General features: G+C 40.0%; 1 long non-coding RNA gene across 1 annotated transcript in view; it reads left to right on the forward strand.

Moving 5' to 3' along the window:
• LOC134927626 (uncharacterized) overlaps positions 1 to 16,565 on the forward strand; it is a 78,347-nt gene extending 61,782 nt beyond the window's left edge. The window contains exon 3 of the long non-coding RNA XR_010177688.1: positions 15,703 to 16,565. This is a non-coding gene — a long non-coding RNA (uncharacterized LOC134927626). The remainder of the gene's footprint in view (positions 1 to 15,702) is intronic.
• Positions 16,566 to 17,145: the final 580 nt, after the last annotated feature.

Here is a 17,145-nt window from a genome sequence, read left to right on the forward strand (position 1 = left end):
TAGCTGAGCTCCCTAAAGAGGTAACACTATTACCTTAGTTCCTGTAAAACTCTGCTCTTTTGCTACCCAGCCTGGATTACAGTTGTGTTACCAGTTATATCCAGTATTCTTCAGCCTCATCTTAAAGACACAGCCGCAGTATTCTTCAGTCTCGTTTTAAAGACACAGCCGCAGTATTCTTCAGTCTCGTCTTAAAGACACAGCCACAGTATTCTTCAGCCTTGTCTTAAAGTCACAGCTACAGTCTTCAGTTTTTATTCAGCCTTGTCTTAAAGTCAGTCATTGTTCTACATACAGTTGCGTTTCCAGTTATATCTGGTGCTAGCCCGGATTACAGTTGCGTTCCAGTTATACTGGTAGCCATCCCAGTTCACAGCACGGTTCTCAGTCTCGCCAGTAACCAGACCGGTTCTCAGTCTTGCCAGTAACCAGCCTGGTTCTCAGTCTCACCGGTAACCAGCCCAGTTCTCAGTCTCACCATTAACCAGCCCGGTTCCAGTCTCACCATTCCAGTTCAACGTCTTCAGCTCTCCTCCCAGATCTGCGTAACTCCAGAGAACCTATTTCATAGTTACCTTGAGTACACAAACACCAACTTCTGTGACAGTATATCCAGTTCATTCTCATAAATACATTCACCATCCTGCTATCAACGCCAAGTCCCTGGTGATCCAGTGGTTAGGATATGGCTCCCTCTGCTGAGGCCCGGGTTTGACCCCCGATCAGGGATTGCTCCTTACTACTTCATCTCACTGATTCCCACAGACCAGCCAAATATACACATAGTCCTCCAGTTACCCGCACGGACTTCACATACACGCCAGGTTCACAAAAACCACAATCATGACATTAATCACAAGTCATAGATTGTAGTAGTAAATTTGGAATGATTATTAAGGATATATATAAGGGCCAGGGACTGAAGGTATGCTTAATAATGCAGGCACACTTGGAAAAGTAGATATTCTTGAGAATTAAAGTAAACTAGAAAATGCAGATATAGGGCCTAATTCAGGTTTGTTAGCAAACCATAAAAGTAAGCAATTGGGCAAAACTGTTGTATTGAAGGTAGGGCAGATGTGTGTTCAAACTGAAATGTAAATTGCAGTGTAAAAATTAAGAATCCAGTATTTATCCTGTACAGAAACAATATAACCCACCCAAATCTAAACCTCTCTGCCCATGTTACATCTGCTTCACCTGCAGTGCAACATGGTTTTGCCCAATTTCTAACTTTTTTGGTTTGCTAACAAACCTGAATAACCCCCATAATCCATAGATCAAACCAGGAACAAATATTAGAGACACAATAAGGTCCTATATAACTTAACTAATAAAGTTTGATAGTAACTTGATGATTGGCAATGTTTGCTTGGCTTAGTAGGCACAAATAAAAAGAGCTCACAAGAAACCAAGTCCAGAAACACAGCAGAAAATATTAATGACCCAGCAAAGAATACTTGGACCAGGCAAACTATATAAGTAAGTGTCAGGTGTATTCCCTGCTAGTAATGACTGATTAATTAACTGACATAGCAGAACAGAATAAGGAGAGCAGCAAGTCTGGTCAGATCCATTCCTGCAGCTCAAAATTCAGGAGCCCTGGTGACCCCTGTTGGAGAGGAAACATAACTGGATGAGTTATAACAGGATGGAGTGCTCCCTACCAGTATCTTGTCAAGAGGCCCCATGGAGTCTGCACTTGTACCTTAACTTCTCCCATTAAGCAGTGGAGGGGTTGCATGTTGTTCATTGTCTTTCACTGCCTAATTTGTACTGGGCCCCATATTTTCTGATGATGGCCCTGTTCAGTAGATTGTCTAATTTTCAAAATTATATATCCTGTTAGACCATCATATTATTCCTATATATTTTATGCATTATTTTTGCAGATTTTACACTGAAAACCTATGGTTATCTTCAACTCTCTGCTGTTATGGAAAGCTAGGTTAATGAAACAGCAAGAGCCACAAATTAATAAAATGTGTTTTAATAACTTTCTTGCAATTTAATAATAATAATAATAATGAATAAAAATCTAAACACTTTTTTAAACCATTTTAGGTAAATTTTCTTTGACATTAATTATATTTTTTTTAAATCAAAGTCTTCTGAAAAAAAAAAAAGATTTTGTGTGGTGACGCTATCACCAATGATGGCGCAAATATAATTACAGATTACTATTATAAGTAGTATTGCTGATAACTTTGATGATACTGTAGATTGAACTCTGAAATGACTCCACAAAATCTCCTTTGTTAAAAATTGACAAAATAAACATCGTACTGTCCCACCTGAAAATATAAATATATGTATCTAAAAATAGACTCTAGATCTCTGCTGCAACTATAGAATCATTATGTTGGCATCATCAATGTCAGCATCATCACTAGTAATCCACCATACCCGCAAAACCTTGTTTTAACTTCAGGGGATGACATCTGTTATGTTGGAGCAAATTGTTAGTGTGTTGGCTTAGCATACATAGATGTAACAAGTTAGAATTAATAATACTGATTGTAACATCTAAAAAATTGCCACATCTGTCATTAATTTCAAAGGTAAATTTGATAGGATATTGTAAACTATTATGATCATCTAATACACTAGACAAATCGTTATTCAACACAGACCAAGGGATGAATAGATCATCAATGTAGCTAAGATACAAAAACAGGTGTCTGTAAATGTTCAAAAGAAAATACATTTTAAAAAAAATTCTCCACCATAAACATATAACAGTTTGCAAATAATGGTGCATGAAAGAACACAGGCACATTCCAAAGTTTTGAGATAAAGCTGCCCATCAAAATAAAAATAATTGTGAACAAGAGTTAATTCCAACAGTTTAAGAAAAAAAAAAGTACACTAGAACTTGTATAAAATACATTGTTAGTAATTTTTTATCTAAAGGCCAGTAACCTCACACCATGCAGGATACTGGTGTAGAGACTTTGAACATCAGCCGTAAATAGTTTCACTTGAACGGCAGTAGACAAAGATTTAAAAATTCTTAACAATGAAGTTGTAGCTTTAAAAAAGTGAAATCATTGTAATAAAACTGTCTAAATAGATTGGCACTGGTTGATACAATAACTCCTTTGAATGGGTATTAATCAGTGTTTTGCGTACTTTAGGTAAGTAAATAGGATAGGTACAATCATATATTGAACAGTCAAAGCTTGTTTCACCTCTTCCGTAATATATCCATCATCATAACCTTTTTGTAAAAGATTATCCAATTCACGTTTTAATGTACTGATATGATTACCATCCAACTTTACATAGATGTTAGCATCAGTTAGCGAGTAATATATTTCAGCTTTGTAATCATGTTTATTGAAAACAGTAATAGAAGGCTTCCAGTGGGTGGAACATCCAAGATGGCCGCATTTTAATTAGGCTTTGCTCATGGATATCTAATCGCTCACAGTCTATTTGTTTCTACTGCATTGATGTCTCTCAACCTGCTTTGGCTGGTTCCTGAGGCTGCTTGGCAAGCATTAACACCTTTATTGCCCTGGTGGAGCCTTCTACTACCTCTCTCCCTGGAACTTATCCCGTGGTGTGGTCACTACATGGAGGCCGACACTGTGGTCACCGGATTGGCATTCTGCTATAATCATGGGGTTAGGTGTTGCAACTGCAGACTACCCTCTCTATACCCAATGGTACCTGGGCGCTGGACCTTTAGATTGGATTGTCAGTCCTTCTCCTACTGCAGGCTCCTTCCTCACCTGGTACCCTCCCATATATCAGGCATCCTCCTACACCTTGCCACTGCAGCTTCCTACCTGCCTGATAGCCTGCTTTGGTGAGGTTCTCCTGTTGGATCACCTGGCTCCTTCTGGCTGCTGCAGCTGTGTTTCTCCCTTGATCTCCAGATCCAGATGGCTGAGTGGTGAGACCTCTCCTGATATCCTCCCTGTCTCCTGGTCTGGGCTTGTTGCACAACAAGGGTGTGTTTCTTGTTGATTTCCTCACCAAGGGATGTATTGTGAATGCTGACCGCTATTGTGACACATTGAGCTGGTTGTAGAGGGCAGTTTGTGGAAAATGTCCTGGGTTGCTGCAAACAGGCATTTATATTGCAGCATAATTATGACAGGACACACACAGCCAACCACATGTGTGAGTTGTTACAGCACTACCATTGGGAGGTACTGGACCATCCTCCCTACAGCCCTGACCTGACAGTGATTTCCATCTCTTTCGACCATTAAAGAAGGTGATTCACAACAGATGGTGAAGTTCAGCAGGCCATCATGTCCTGGCTTTAGGTGCTTGATACTGATTTCTTCTATTTTGGGATAGATGCCTTGGTGTACTGTTGGAACAAATGCTTAGACAGGTATGGGGACTATGTGGAAAATAATCTGCACCAAGGCCATACGATTGATTATACGTATGTGTACAAGTTGAATACATTTATGCAATGAGAGGTCTTATTACTTTATTTATTGAACCACCCTCATATATACAAAACATACTGTAGTTACAACTATATAATGAATATTGTAGGATTATCAGTTATAATTTGAGGGTATTCACATCCAAATTGAAGGAAGGGTTTAGGTTACAACTAGAGATGAGCGGGTTCGGTTCTCCGATATCCGAACCCCCCCGAACTTCACCTATTTTACACGGTTCCGAGGCAGCCTCGGATCTTCCCGCCTTGCTCGGTTAACCCGAACGCGCCCGAACGTCATCATCCCACTGTCGGATTCTCGCGAGATTCGGATTCTATATAAAGAGCCGCGCGTCGCCGCCATTTTCACTCGTGCATTGGAGATTGAACGGAGAAGACGTGGCTGCATTCTCTCCCTGAAAAGCTCCGTAATCTGTGCTCAGTGTGCTGCAAATATCTGTGCTCAGTGTGCTTTATTGTGGGGACTGGGGACCACCAGTATATAATTATAGTAGTACAGTACAGTAGGCCATTGCTGTATCTGTGCTGCATTTTTGTGAGCAGTATATATAGTATTACAGTGCAGCATTTTGGTGACCAACAGTATATAGTTGTACAGTAGGCCATTGCTGTATCTTGCAGCTCTTTGTCACTGCAAGTATCCATTCCATATCTGTGCTGCATTTTTGTGAGCGGTATATATATAGTATTACAGTGCAGCATTTTGGTGACCAACAGTATATAGTTGTACAGTAGGCCATTGCTGTATCTTCCAGCTCTGTGTCACTGCAAGTATCCATTCCATATCTGTGCTGCATTTTTGTGAGCGGTATATATAGTATTACAGTGCAGCATTTTGGTGACCATCAGTATACATATATAGTACAGTACAGTAGGCCATTGCTATTGATATATTACTGGCATATAATTCCACACAAAAAATGGAGAACAAAATGTGGAGGGTAAAATAGGGAAAGATCAAGATCCACTTCCACCTCGTGCTGAAGCTGCTGCCACTAGTCATGGCAGAGTCGATGAAATGCCATCAACATCATCTGCCAAGGCCGATGCCCAATGTCATAGTAGAGAGCATATAAAATCCAAAAAACTAAAGTTCAGTAAAATGACCCAAAAATCAAAATTAAGTGTCTGAGGAGAAGCGTAAACTTGCCAATATGCCATTTACGACACGGAGTGGTAAGGAACGGCTGAGGCCCTGGCCTATGTTCATGGCTAGTGGTTCAGCTTCACATGAGGATGGAAGCACTCATCCTCCCGCTAGAAAACTGAAAAGAGTTAAGATGGCAAAAGCACAGCAAAGAACTGTGCGTTCTTCTAAATCACAAATCCCCAAGGAGAGTCCAATTGTGTCGGTTGTGATGCCTGACCTTCCCAACACTGGACGGGAAGAGGTGGTGCCTTCCAACATTTGCACGCCCCCTGCAAGTGCTGGAAGGACCACACACAGTCCAGTTCCTGATAGTCAAATTGAAGATGTCACTGTTGAAGTACACCAGGATGAGGATATGGGTGTTGCTGGCGCTGAGGAGGAAATTGACAAGGAGGATTCTGATGGTGAGGTGGTTTGTTTAAGTCAGGCACCCGGGGAGACACCTGTTGTCCGTGGGATGAATATGGCCATTGACATGCCTTGTCAAATTACAAAAAAAATCACCTCTTCGGTGTGGAATTATTTTAACAGAAATGCGGACAACAGGTGTCAAGCCGTGTGTTGCCTTTGTCAAGCTGTAATAAGTAGGGGTAAGGACGTTAACCACCTAGGAACATCCTCCCTTATACGTCACCTGGAGCGTATTCTTCAGAAGTAATTGACAAGTTCAAAAACTTTGGGTAACTGCGGAAGCAGTCCACTGACAACTAAATCCCTTCCTCTTGTACCCAAGCTCCTGCAAACCACACCACCAACTCCCTCAGTGTCCATTTCCTTTTTAGACAGGAACACCAATAGTCCTGCAGGCCATGTCACTGGCAAGTCTGACGAGTCCTCTCCTAACTGGGATTCCTCCGATGGATCCTTAAGTGTAACGCCTACTGCTGCTGGCGCTGCTGTTGTTGCTTCTGGGAGGCGATTGTCATCCCAGAGGGGAAGTCGGAAGACCACTTGTACTACTTCCAGTAAGCAATTGACTGTCCAATAGTCCTTTGCGAGGAAGATGAAATATCACAGCAGTCATCCTGCTGCAAAGCGGATAACTCAGGTCTTGGCAGCTGTGTTGGTGTTAAACATGTGTCCGGTATCCACCGTTAATTCACAGGGAATTAGCGAATTGCTTGAGGTACTGTGTCCCCGATACCAAGAATGTACACAGACGTCAGAAAAAGAGTCGCCAGTGTCCTAAAAAATGCAGTTGTACCCAATGTCCACTTAACCACGGACAAGTGGAGCAGGGCAGACTCAGGACTATATGACTGTGACAGCCCACTGGGTAGATGTATTGCCTCCTGCAGCAAGAACAGCAGCGGTGGCACCAGTAGCAGCATCTCGCAAACGCCAACTCGTTCCTAGGCAGGCTACGCTTTGTATCACCGCTTTCCATAAGAGGCACACAGCTGACAACCTCTTACGGAAACTGAGGAACATCATCGCAGAATGGCTTACCCCAATTGGACTCTCCTGGGGATTTGTGACATCGGACAACGTCACCAATATTGTGCGTGCATTACATGTGGACAAATTCCAGCACGTCCCATGTTTTGCACATACATTGAATTTGGTGGTGCAGAATTTTTTTAAAAATGACAGGGGCATGCAAGAGATGCTGTCGGTGGCCCAAAGAATTGCGGGCCATTTTCGGCATTCAGCCACCGCGTGCCGAAGTCTGGAGCACCAGCAAACTCTCCTGAACCTGCCCCGCCATCATCTGAAGCAAGAGGTGGTAACGAGGTGGAATTCAACCCTCTATATGCTTCAGAGGATGGAGGAGCAGCAAAAGGCCATTCAAGCCTATAAATCTGCCTACGATATATGCAAAGGAGGGGTTATGCACCTGACTCGAGCGCAGTGGAGAATGATTTCAACGTTGTGCAAGGTTTTGCAACCCTTTGAACTTGCCACACGTTAAGTCAGTTCAGACACTGCCAGCCTGAGTCAGGTCATTCCCCTCATCAGGCTTTTGCAGAAGCAGCTGGAGAGATTGAAGGAGGAGCTAAAACGGAGCGATTCCGCTAGGCATGTGGGACTTGTGGATGGAGCCCTTCATTCGCTTAAGCAGGATTCACGGGTGGTCAATCTGTTGAAATCAGAGCACTACATTTTGGCCACCGTGCTTGATCCTAGGTTTAAAGCCTACGTTGTATCTCTCTTTCCGGCAGACACAAGTCTTTACATGTTCAAAGACCTGCTGCTGAGACACTTGTCAAGTCAAGCGGAACGTGACCCGTCAACAGCTCCTCCTTCACATTCTCACGCAACTGGGGCTGCGAGGAAAAGGCTAAGAATTCCGAGCCCACCCACTGGCAGTGATGCAGGGCAGTCTGGAGCGAGTGCTGACATCTGGTCCGGACTGAAGGACCTGCCAACGATTACTGACGTTGTCTACTGTCACTGCATATGATTTTGTCACCATTGAAAGAATGGTGGAGGATTATATGAGTGACCGCATCCAAGTAGGCACGTCAGACAGTCCGTACGTATACTGGCAGGAAAAAGAGGCAATTTGGAGGCACTTGCACAAACTGGCTTTATTTTACCTAAGTTGTCCCCCCCTCCAGTGTGTACTCTGAAAGAGTGTTTAGTGCAGCCGGTCACCTTGTCAGCAATCGACATACGAGGTTACTTCCAGAAAATGTGGAGAAGATGATGTTCATCAAAATGAATTATAATCAATTCCTCCATGGAGACATTCACCAGCTTAGTCATCCAGCGACCTCGGTGCAAATTTTAGGACTAAAAATAATATTGTGAGGTGTTCAGAATAGACTGGAAATGAGTGTAAATTATGGTTATTGAGGTTAATAATACTATGGGATCAAAATGACCCCCAAATTCTATGATTTAAGCAGTTTTTGAGGTTTTTTTTTAAAAAAACACCCGAATCCAAAACACACCCAAATCCGACAAAAAATTTTCAGGGATGTTTTGCCAAAACGCGTCCGAATCAAAAACACAGCCACGGAACCGAATCCAAAACCAAAACATAAAACCCGAAAAATTTCCGGTGCACATCTCTAGTTACTATGTAGCCCCCTCTTTGTCAAGGGACCAAAAGTAATTGTACAGTTGTCTCAAGAGCTGTTTCATGGACAGGTCTGGGCTATTTCTTTACTATTTCTTCATTACTAAAGTAGGCAAAACGTCTGGAGTTGATTCCAAGTGGCATTTGCATTTGAAAGCTGGTGCTGTGAACCCCCAACATGCGGTCAAAGGAGCTCTCAATGCAAGTGAGAGTCCATCTTTACAGTAGGTTGTAAAAACAAAAAATTGCATCAAAAAGATAGTGGGAACCTTAGGAGTGTCCCAATCAACAGTTTGGTATGCTCCCCAGGGGGCAGGGATATTATTATCCTAGTCAACCATAAAAAGACTTCACAAAAGTAAATACAGAGGGTTCACCGCAAGGTGCAAACCATTCAAAAGCCTCAGAAATGGAAAGGCCAGATTCGACTTTGCCAAAACAAAATCTAAAAAAGCCAGCCCAGTTCTACAACAGCATTCTTTAGGCAGATGAAATTAAGATCAACTTGTACCAGAATGATAGGAATGAAAAAGTATGGAGTATGCTTGGAATGGCTCGTGTAAAACATGGTGGAAGCAGTGTGATGGAATGTTCCTGGATGGCTTCCAATGGCACTGGGTCACTAATGTTTAATTATGATGTGACAGAAGACAGGAGCAGCTGGATGAATTCTGAAGTGTATAGATATATATTGTTATTGCTTAGATTCAGTCGATTTCTGCAAAGTTGATTGGGCAGTGCTTCACAGTTCAAATGTACATTAACCCAAAACGTACTGAGAAAGGACCCAAGGAGTATTTAAGGCAAAGAAGTGGAATATTATGCAATGGCTAAGTCATTCACCTGATCTCAGCCTGATCAAGCATGCATTTCACTTGCTGAAGACAATACTACAAGCAGAAAGAACCACAAACAAAAAATGGGAGACATCTGCAATTAAAGCCTGCAATGCATAACAAAGGAGGAAACACAGCATTTGATTATGTCCATTTGTTCCGGACGCTAGGCAGTCATTGAATGCAAAGTATTCTCAAATTTTTGTTCAGTGGTGGATTTTACTTATGCAGCCCCCCCACACCCCCAGTAAATGCACCACTACAGGGAGTGAGCCAGTTGCAGTCTGTGACTGCATTGGCTACACAGTGACTGGCAGTGATGCCTTCTATTAGAAGTCCTACCTGCCAGTCAACCCAAGTACAGACAGACCATTGGGAGGTGTCTCCTCCCTCCGGGACTGCCAGGCTGGGCTTCGATTGCCTAGTAGAGATCAGTGCATGCCAATACAGATCTTAGAAGCCAGGGTTTGTGCATGCACAATCAAGCTGCAACTTGACTGCGCATGTGCGGTCATGGGACCCAACTGGCGAAACAGTTGCTCTATCCTCTCCCCAGGACCTGGCCCGTGGTAGCCCCCCTCCTTCTTAAAGGTAGGAGCTGCCTCTGATTTTATGATTATGTTAGTTTGTGCAATTGCATTTAAGCCCCTGAAAACAGGGACTGTGTTTAAAAATGGTTGCAATTGCTATACGTTTCATGCAATATTTTTGTTCAACCCCTTGAATTTAAGCTGCAAGTCTGCACTTCAATTGCATCGCCATTGTTTAACTTCAAATCAATTGTAGTAGCTTACAAAACAAAAATTAGCAAAATTGATTGTGTCCAAATATTTATGCACCTAACTATGGGCCTGATTCAGACCTGATCACTGTTGTGCAAAATCACATGTTGGATGATTATCGAATGACTGCGCATGCGTATGCACCGCAATGCGCAGGCACATCGCCAAACAGCGACAGGATGGTGCGAAAGGGCTGATCGCACAGGCAAGGTGATTGACAGGAAGAGGACATTTGTGGGTTGTAACTGGCCATGTTCAGGGAGTGTCTGGAAAAATGCAGGCATGCCCAAGTGTTTTCAGGGTGGGTGTGTGACGTCAGCTCCGGACCCAATCAGCCTGTTTGTATCGCGCTGTAGGAGCACAGACTAGAAAAATCATTAGATGGTGAGTGAGTTGCAAATGGATTTGCAGACTTGGCAAAGTTTTTCACGGCGTATACATGCATTCACACACTTGCACGGGATGGGTTCTCACTCTCTATGGGCGGTGGCTATCTGATCGCAGACTGCTGCAAAAACGCACAGAAGCATTCACGTCTGAATTGGGTCCTATGTAAGGTTTAGTATGTGTAAAAAGTGCAATCTCTATGTGGATTTACATAAAATACAAAGCAATTATGTGTATACAGATGGGTCCAAATTTATCTTGACCTTTAATAGGATTAACGGAGACTGGCCAGTCAGAGTTAATCCCCTCCTTTAATGATTTAATCCCCTGCTGTATTGTTCTCTGTATTGCATTGCAGCTGAGAACAATAGATGAAGGGTTTATGCTAATAAATCATGTTGTGACTAGGCACAGAAAACTGGTCAAGATAACTGAGGACCCATCTGTATGCATATAATCCAAAGAAAATAGTCTAAATATATAAAATATAAAAGTCCCAAGCAAAAAAAATAAAACCAAAAATAAAGTCTCAAACTGTACATAAGTGTTGACCCAGTCATGCTCCCTTCAATATTCAGTTGTCTGCTGAATTCCCGCAACATAGATAAAAAATGGCTAGAAATGTGTTTTAGTGTGATAACAAAAAATCTTTTACCAATCCATGTGATTCCTTTTGAGTCCCGTGCTTTCATAGTAATCTCCCTTAGTAATATCCAGCCCGTCATTGGTTGATGTTAATACAAGTCCACGAAAGAGGGAAAAATATATAAATTGTATAATTTTGACAATATATCAGTTAAAAGTGTTTTTGTGCATAACAGTTTTTAGAAAGAATGAAGTGATTCAGTAGAAAATATTTTTTTTATACAGTAAATAAATACACTCAATACAGTAGATGAATGAAACACTCCAAATGAAGAAACTGTGCTAAAATAGATACTGGTTACTACGTACCAATGTTTTGCTTAGATGTGCAGTCTGGGTATGGGAATAAAATGAAAAATAAAAACATTAAAAAAATGGAAGGCTTTCCTACTTGGTGCAGAAGCTGTGCGTATACAGAGAGTAGCACAAATAAATGTCACCACATTTATGTAACCAGAATACAAAAGAGAGATAGACACTACTCTTTGTCCGGGGCGCGCTAACATGACAGTATATGATAGAAAATACAACGTTATAAGTAATAATAATAATAATAATAATAATACATTCCTTTTATAGAATTAGTAAAGAGTTCTTTAGGTCATCCGTCAGGTGGAAAGTTCAACTTGTATCTTTAAAAACTTCAGCTCATTGTAGACAGATTCTCCAGGATCATGCAGGATAGGAAATAAAAAAAGACAAATGTGTAGACCAATCTTTACCCAATCAATTAAGTCACAAAACACTACAGTGGATCCAAGAAAGGGAGCGTATCCTACTCACACAAATTTAGGTAGGTATGTACACATCACGGTTTCTTTAGCAGATAACCGGTTATCTTATGTGAATGTGCCACTTTCATAAGATGATAGGGTAAGTATAGAAGCAAGACTTTTGAGTACCAAATACTCACACTTGATTAGGATGTAGAAAACATATAAATGTATCTTTTTTTGTGAGGTTTCCAATGAACTAACGAGGTGCGTACCCCAACTCACATAGATTATTCATAGATGACTCCTATCAAGGTATCTTTCATTCAGTATATCTTCCACTTAGGAATGGTTCCAAAAAGACATTTCTCAAGAAGGTTCCACCATACACAAAAAAAAACTTTAAAACCATAAAAAAAAATTCAAAATAAAAATAAAATTAAAAAATACAATTCTCTAAAATAATCCAAAAGAGCAAAATTTATATGTGCTTCCTCAAGGCTACTCACAGTACAGAAATCATCAACACTTTTCGGTCTCTACAGACCTTTGTCAAGATGTGTCTGCACTGTGGGGAGCCCTGGTATTTATGATACAGGTAGCCAATAGAAGGAGTAGCAGGAAGTGACATTGTGAATTGGACACAAAGTTTAAAAGATCCACAAAAGGCAAATACATCAAAAGAAATATATATCTCATTAAAAGAAAATACACCAGAAAGGCACAAGTATTAAAAATAAATATTTCCCATGTTCAGGTATATAAAAAAAAGATTTTAATATTCCACAGACATGAAAAGAGGTTTCACATATACAAAGAAAAGATACTTTAAAACCATAAAATGTTTTAAAAAATAAAAAATTCTCTAAAATAATCCAAAAGAGCAAATTTATATGTGCTTCCTGAAGACAACTCACAGTATCATCACGGAAATCATTGACCCATTTTGGTCTCTACAGACCTTTTTTCAATATTTGCTATCTTGAGAAATGCCTTTTTGGAACCATTCCTAAATGGAGGATTTACAGAATGAAAGATACCTTGATAGGAGTCATCTATGAATAATCTATGTAAATTGGGGTATGCACCTCGTTAGTTCATTGGAAACCTCACAAAAAAAGATGCCTTTTATATGTTTTCTAAATCCTAATCAAGTGTGAGTGTTTGGTACACAAGTCTTGCTTCTATACTTACCTTATCTTATGAAAGTGCATATTCGCATACGATAACCTGTTATCTGCTAAAGAAACCGTGATGTGTACATACCTACCTAAATTTGTGTGAGTGGGCTACGCTCCCTTTCTTGGATCAACTGTAGTGTTTTGTGACTTCATTGATCAGGTTAAGATTGGTCGACACATTTCTTTCTTTATTTCCTTTCCTGCATGATCCTGGAGAATATGTCTAGGACGAGTTGAAGATTTTAAAGATACAAGTTGAACATTCCACCTGACAGATGACCTAAGGAACTGGTTACTAATTCGTATAAAAGGGATGTATTATTATCATTAATACTTATAACGTATTTTCTTTCATATACTGTCACGATAGAGTGCCCTGGACACACAGCAGTGTCTATATTTTGTATTCTGGTTACATAAATGTGGTGACATTTATTTTTGACACTCTCAGTGTACGGACAGCTTCTGCGCCAAGTAGGAGAGCCTTCCATTTTTTTTTTCTTTGTAATCTATATCACCATTGGAAGTTTCATCTAATCTGCAGCATCTGAACATGTTTTCCTTTAGAGAGGAACGTCTCAATGCACTTGAGAAAGCCTTTGGAAGCAATCAGGAATGCACTGATTTTATTGATTATGATCTTGAAGACATTATAAATAAATTGGAAACCACACTTCTCAAAGAAAGTAGGATGTGGTGGGAAATAGCTACACTAGAAAAGTACCTTTCACAGGATTTTGTTCCATGGGGACTGAGAATTACTAAAACCTCTACTTTCAATATGGCTAGTGAGGATTTTCAAAGGGAATGGTAAGGGACTATTGACAACTGTTCCCTGTCTCTAATGTGGTTAGTTACAAAAGAAAGGAAAAGAGAATTTAATAAGCTTGATGGGGAGATTGCAGAATATAAATCTCTTGCTTCACCTTTTTCTGAATCCGAGGAATATAGATCTTTTGAAAGAGAGATTGAGATTAAAATAAGAAGATCACAGAAACTATTGATAGATAAGAAATTAAAGTTCAATAGAGATAGATTGGATCAAGTTGATCTGTGCACCTCAAGATCTGATAAGAATAATACTCTTAAGATACAAGAAGGGTACCAGCATTTAAAAGAATGGTCCCACCCTGTAAACATTTGAATCCGAATAGAAGAACTACAGCAGATGGGGGGATCAATTATTATACTAAAGGAGAGATCTAATGTTGCCACCTTTGATCCCCCAATATGTTTTCCTCAAGGGGTGATAATAGATCCTACAGAGATAGAACACCAGAATGGAGGGAAGGTCTGCTTAGAAATCCTAGGAACAAATATCACCATCCCCAGGAATCTCCAAAGCATTTGGAGAATAATTTTTCCCCATTGGCAACAACCAGTGGTCAAAACCGTTTTTTAGGGAACAAACAGCATTTAAACAGATACAGGTAAATTTGGTCTATTCCCACAGGGGGAAAAGGGGTGGTGTATGGAAACCCCATAAAAGTAGATGTAAACGTAAATCTAGAAAGACAACAAATAAACAGGACAACACTGTGCCCCCTACTGTATGTAAAAAAAGTGGAGAACATGGTGCTACTGTAAAAAAATTAATTTATGTACACATACTTTGTCAGAGCATGAAACCTCAGTTCTAGAGAAGTGCCTCAAATATTCCCTAACTAATCCAATTAACCCTTTTGAACTCTACCTTGATGTGTAAAGGTATTCACGGAAAATAACAATAAATATTTTTTTTCTAATAAAGAGGATGTGTCTGTGGTTGAAGAACCCTCAGTTTCTCCTTTTAAAGCAACATCGTTTTTATCCCCTAAACACATACAGGGACATTTCATTGAAACTTTTGGTTCCTTGATTCTTGAGGACTTGGAACAACTTTACAATAAACCCAATAAAACTTTTAACCTTACGTTGAAAGAAAGGAAAGCATTGCAAGATTTGAAGCCGCTCAAAGAGGTAGTCATTAAACCAACTGACAAGGGAGGAGGGGTTCTGATGAATTTGGCTGATTAAGAGGGTGAAATTCTAAGACACCCAGACATACAGTATAAGAAGCTCAGAAATGGTCCCACTAATGCAACCATAGCTAAACTTAGTGAGTTGGGGAATGAATATAAGAAAAAGGGTACGATTTGTTCTAAGGTAGCCAAATTAATCATTGTGGATAATCCAACGACACCAGTGATTTAAATCCTGCATATTAGGAACATCAAGAAGGGTCTATTGGCCCATTCCCTTTCAGCCTACTTCAAAGAAAAACATAATTGCTCTGTGTCTGGAATAACCAGTTTATATGGTATCAAACATATTAAGAGAAATTTGAGGAAAAAGGATGTGATATCCAAATTAGCCAGGTTTGAAATGAACTGTATTTACTTGTATAACAGCTTGAGCCCCCATGGCCTAAATTTTGATTTTGAGTTGAAATGGTTTCATTAATGTATAAGTGTTTTTTCAATAGTTTAATTTGATTTTTTTAATGTGGATTTAATGTATTGAGTTTGTCCAATGTTTATAATTTTTTGCTAATTTTTATTTTCTTTATATTAAGCTCTGTCCCATTGGAAATGCTTTTTGCATTATTACTGAATTGGATGCATCCTAAGGACCACACTGACCATGATGTTTTTAAAAATTCAAGTTGAACTTTTCACCTGACGGATGACCTAAGAAACTGGTTACTAATTCATATAAAAGGGATGCATCATTATTATTAATACTTCTAACGTATTTTCTATCATATACTGTCACGTTAGAGCGCCCTGGACACAGAGTAGTGTCTATCTCTCTTTTGTATTCTGGGTATGGGAATGTATCCACTATCCCAGAAGTACTGGCAGGGGTTTATACTGATATACTGTACATGAAAAAAGAAAAAATAACAGCCTCCAATTGTGTAGCATAAGATGCACACAATTGTAATTAAAAAACAAAGTGGACACTATTAAAAAAAAAGAGTATGCTTATCTGCCTCTGCAATTGAGGTGTCCCAGAATCATTCCAATGTGTTTTGTTCCTCTATTATGTCTGGGGACTGCAAGAGTCCCACTCACTGTCTGTTATTGGGTTGTGTACACAAAGCGGGTGTATGTGTGTGTTTTGGATGGGCCCTTTAAAATGTGACTATGGGCCTTAAAAATTTCTACTCATACCCCTGTATAGGTGTTCGTGGTTTCCTTACACATTGTGCTTCTAGTTATTTTTATTAGCATAATATATATGTGGATGAATTACAGTATGTGTCTTGGCAGATTAATTCAACTTTTAAAACAGACTTGTATAACTTCAAAATGATAAAGTATGCTTAAACTTTGAGATATTTGTGTGTCTCTTAATTTTTACTCAAGATGATCTTTTCTCAAAGTAGGTCAATGAGGCATATGTGATGGTTTTAAGGCAGGCTCTAGGCAGAGAACGCAAACTAGCTGGTACAGATAAAAATATGATTTTAGTGTTTTAACATGCTCCTTCTGTTACAAGGCTGTTCATATGTTACAGAATTACTTGTAATATTCTGCTATTTAAGAAGATTTTTCTATTTAGAAACGTCTAAATAACTCTTTCCTAACTTGTGTTTCACCACCAGTTGTTTTCCATCACTATTGTGTACATACTTATTGTAGAATACATACAGGCAGTCTCGTGATTACCTCCCCTTATTGTCTTTGTATATCTTACTAGCTGAAGTACCCAGCATTGCCCGGTGTTAAAAAAAAATTGAATCTGTTATATTATCAATGAGTTGGATGTAATTGTCTTATGGAATGCACGCTCCATTTGTAACAAATTAACATCCATACATGACCTCAACATATCTAACAATTTCAATCTGCTTGCTGTAACAGAAACAGGAGGCATTTGATATGCCGGCTGTCGGGATCCCGGCACTCACCATGCAGACGCCGGAATTCCGACAGCCTGCAAAACGACAACTATTCTCCCTCTTGGGGTGTCCACGACACCCCTGGAGGGAGAATAAATAGCATGGTGCCCG

The sequence above is a fragment of the Pseudophryne corroboree genome, chromosome 5 (assembly GCF_028390025.1).
Source record: "Pseudophryne corroboree isolate aPseCor3 chromosome 5, aPseCor3.hap2, whole genome shotgun sequence".
NCBI lineage: Eukaryota > Metazoa > Chordata > Amphibia > Anura > Myobatrachidae > Pseudophryne > Pseudophryne corroboree.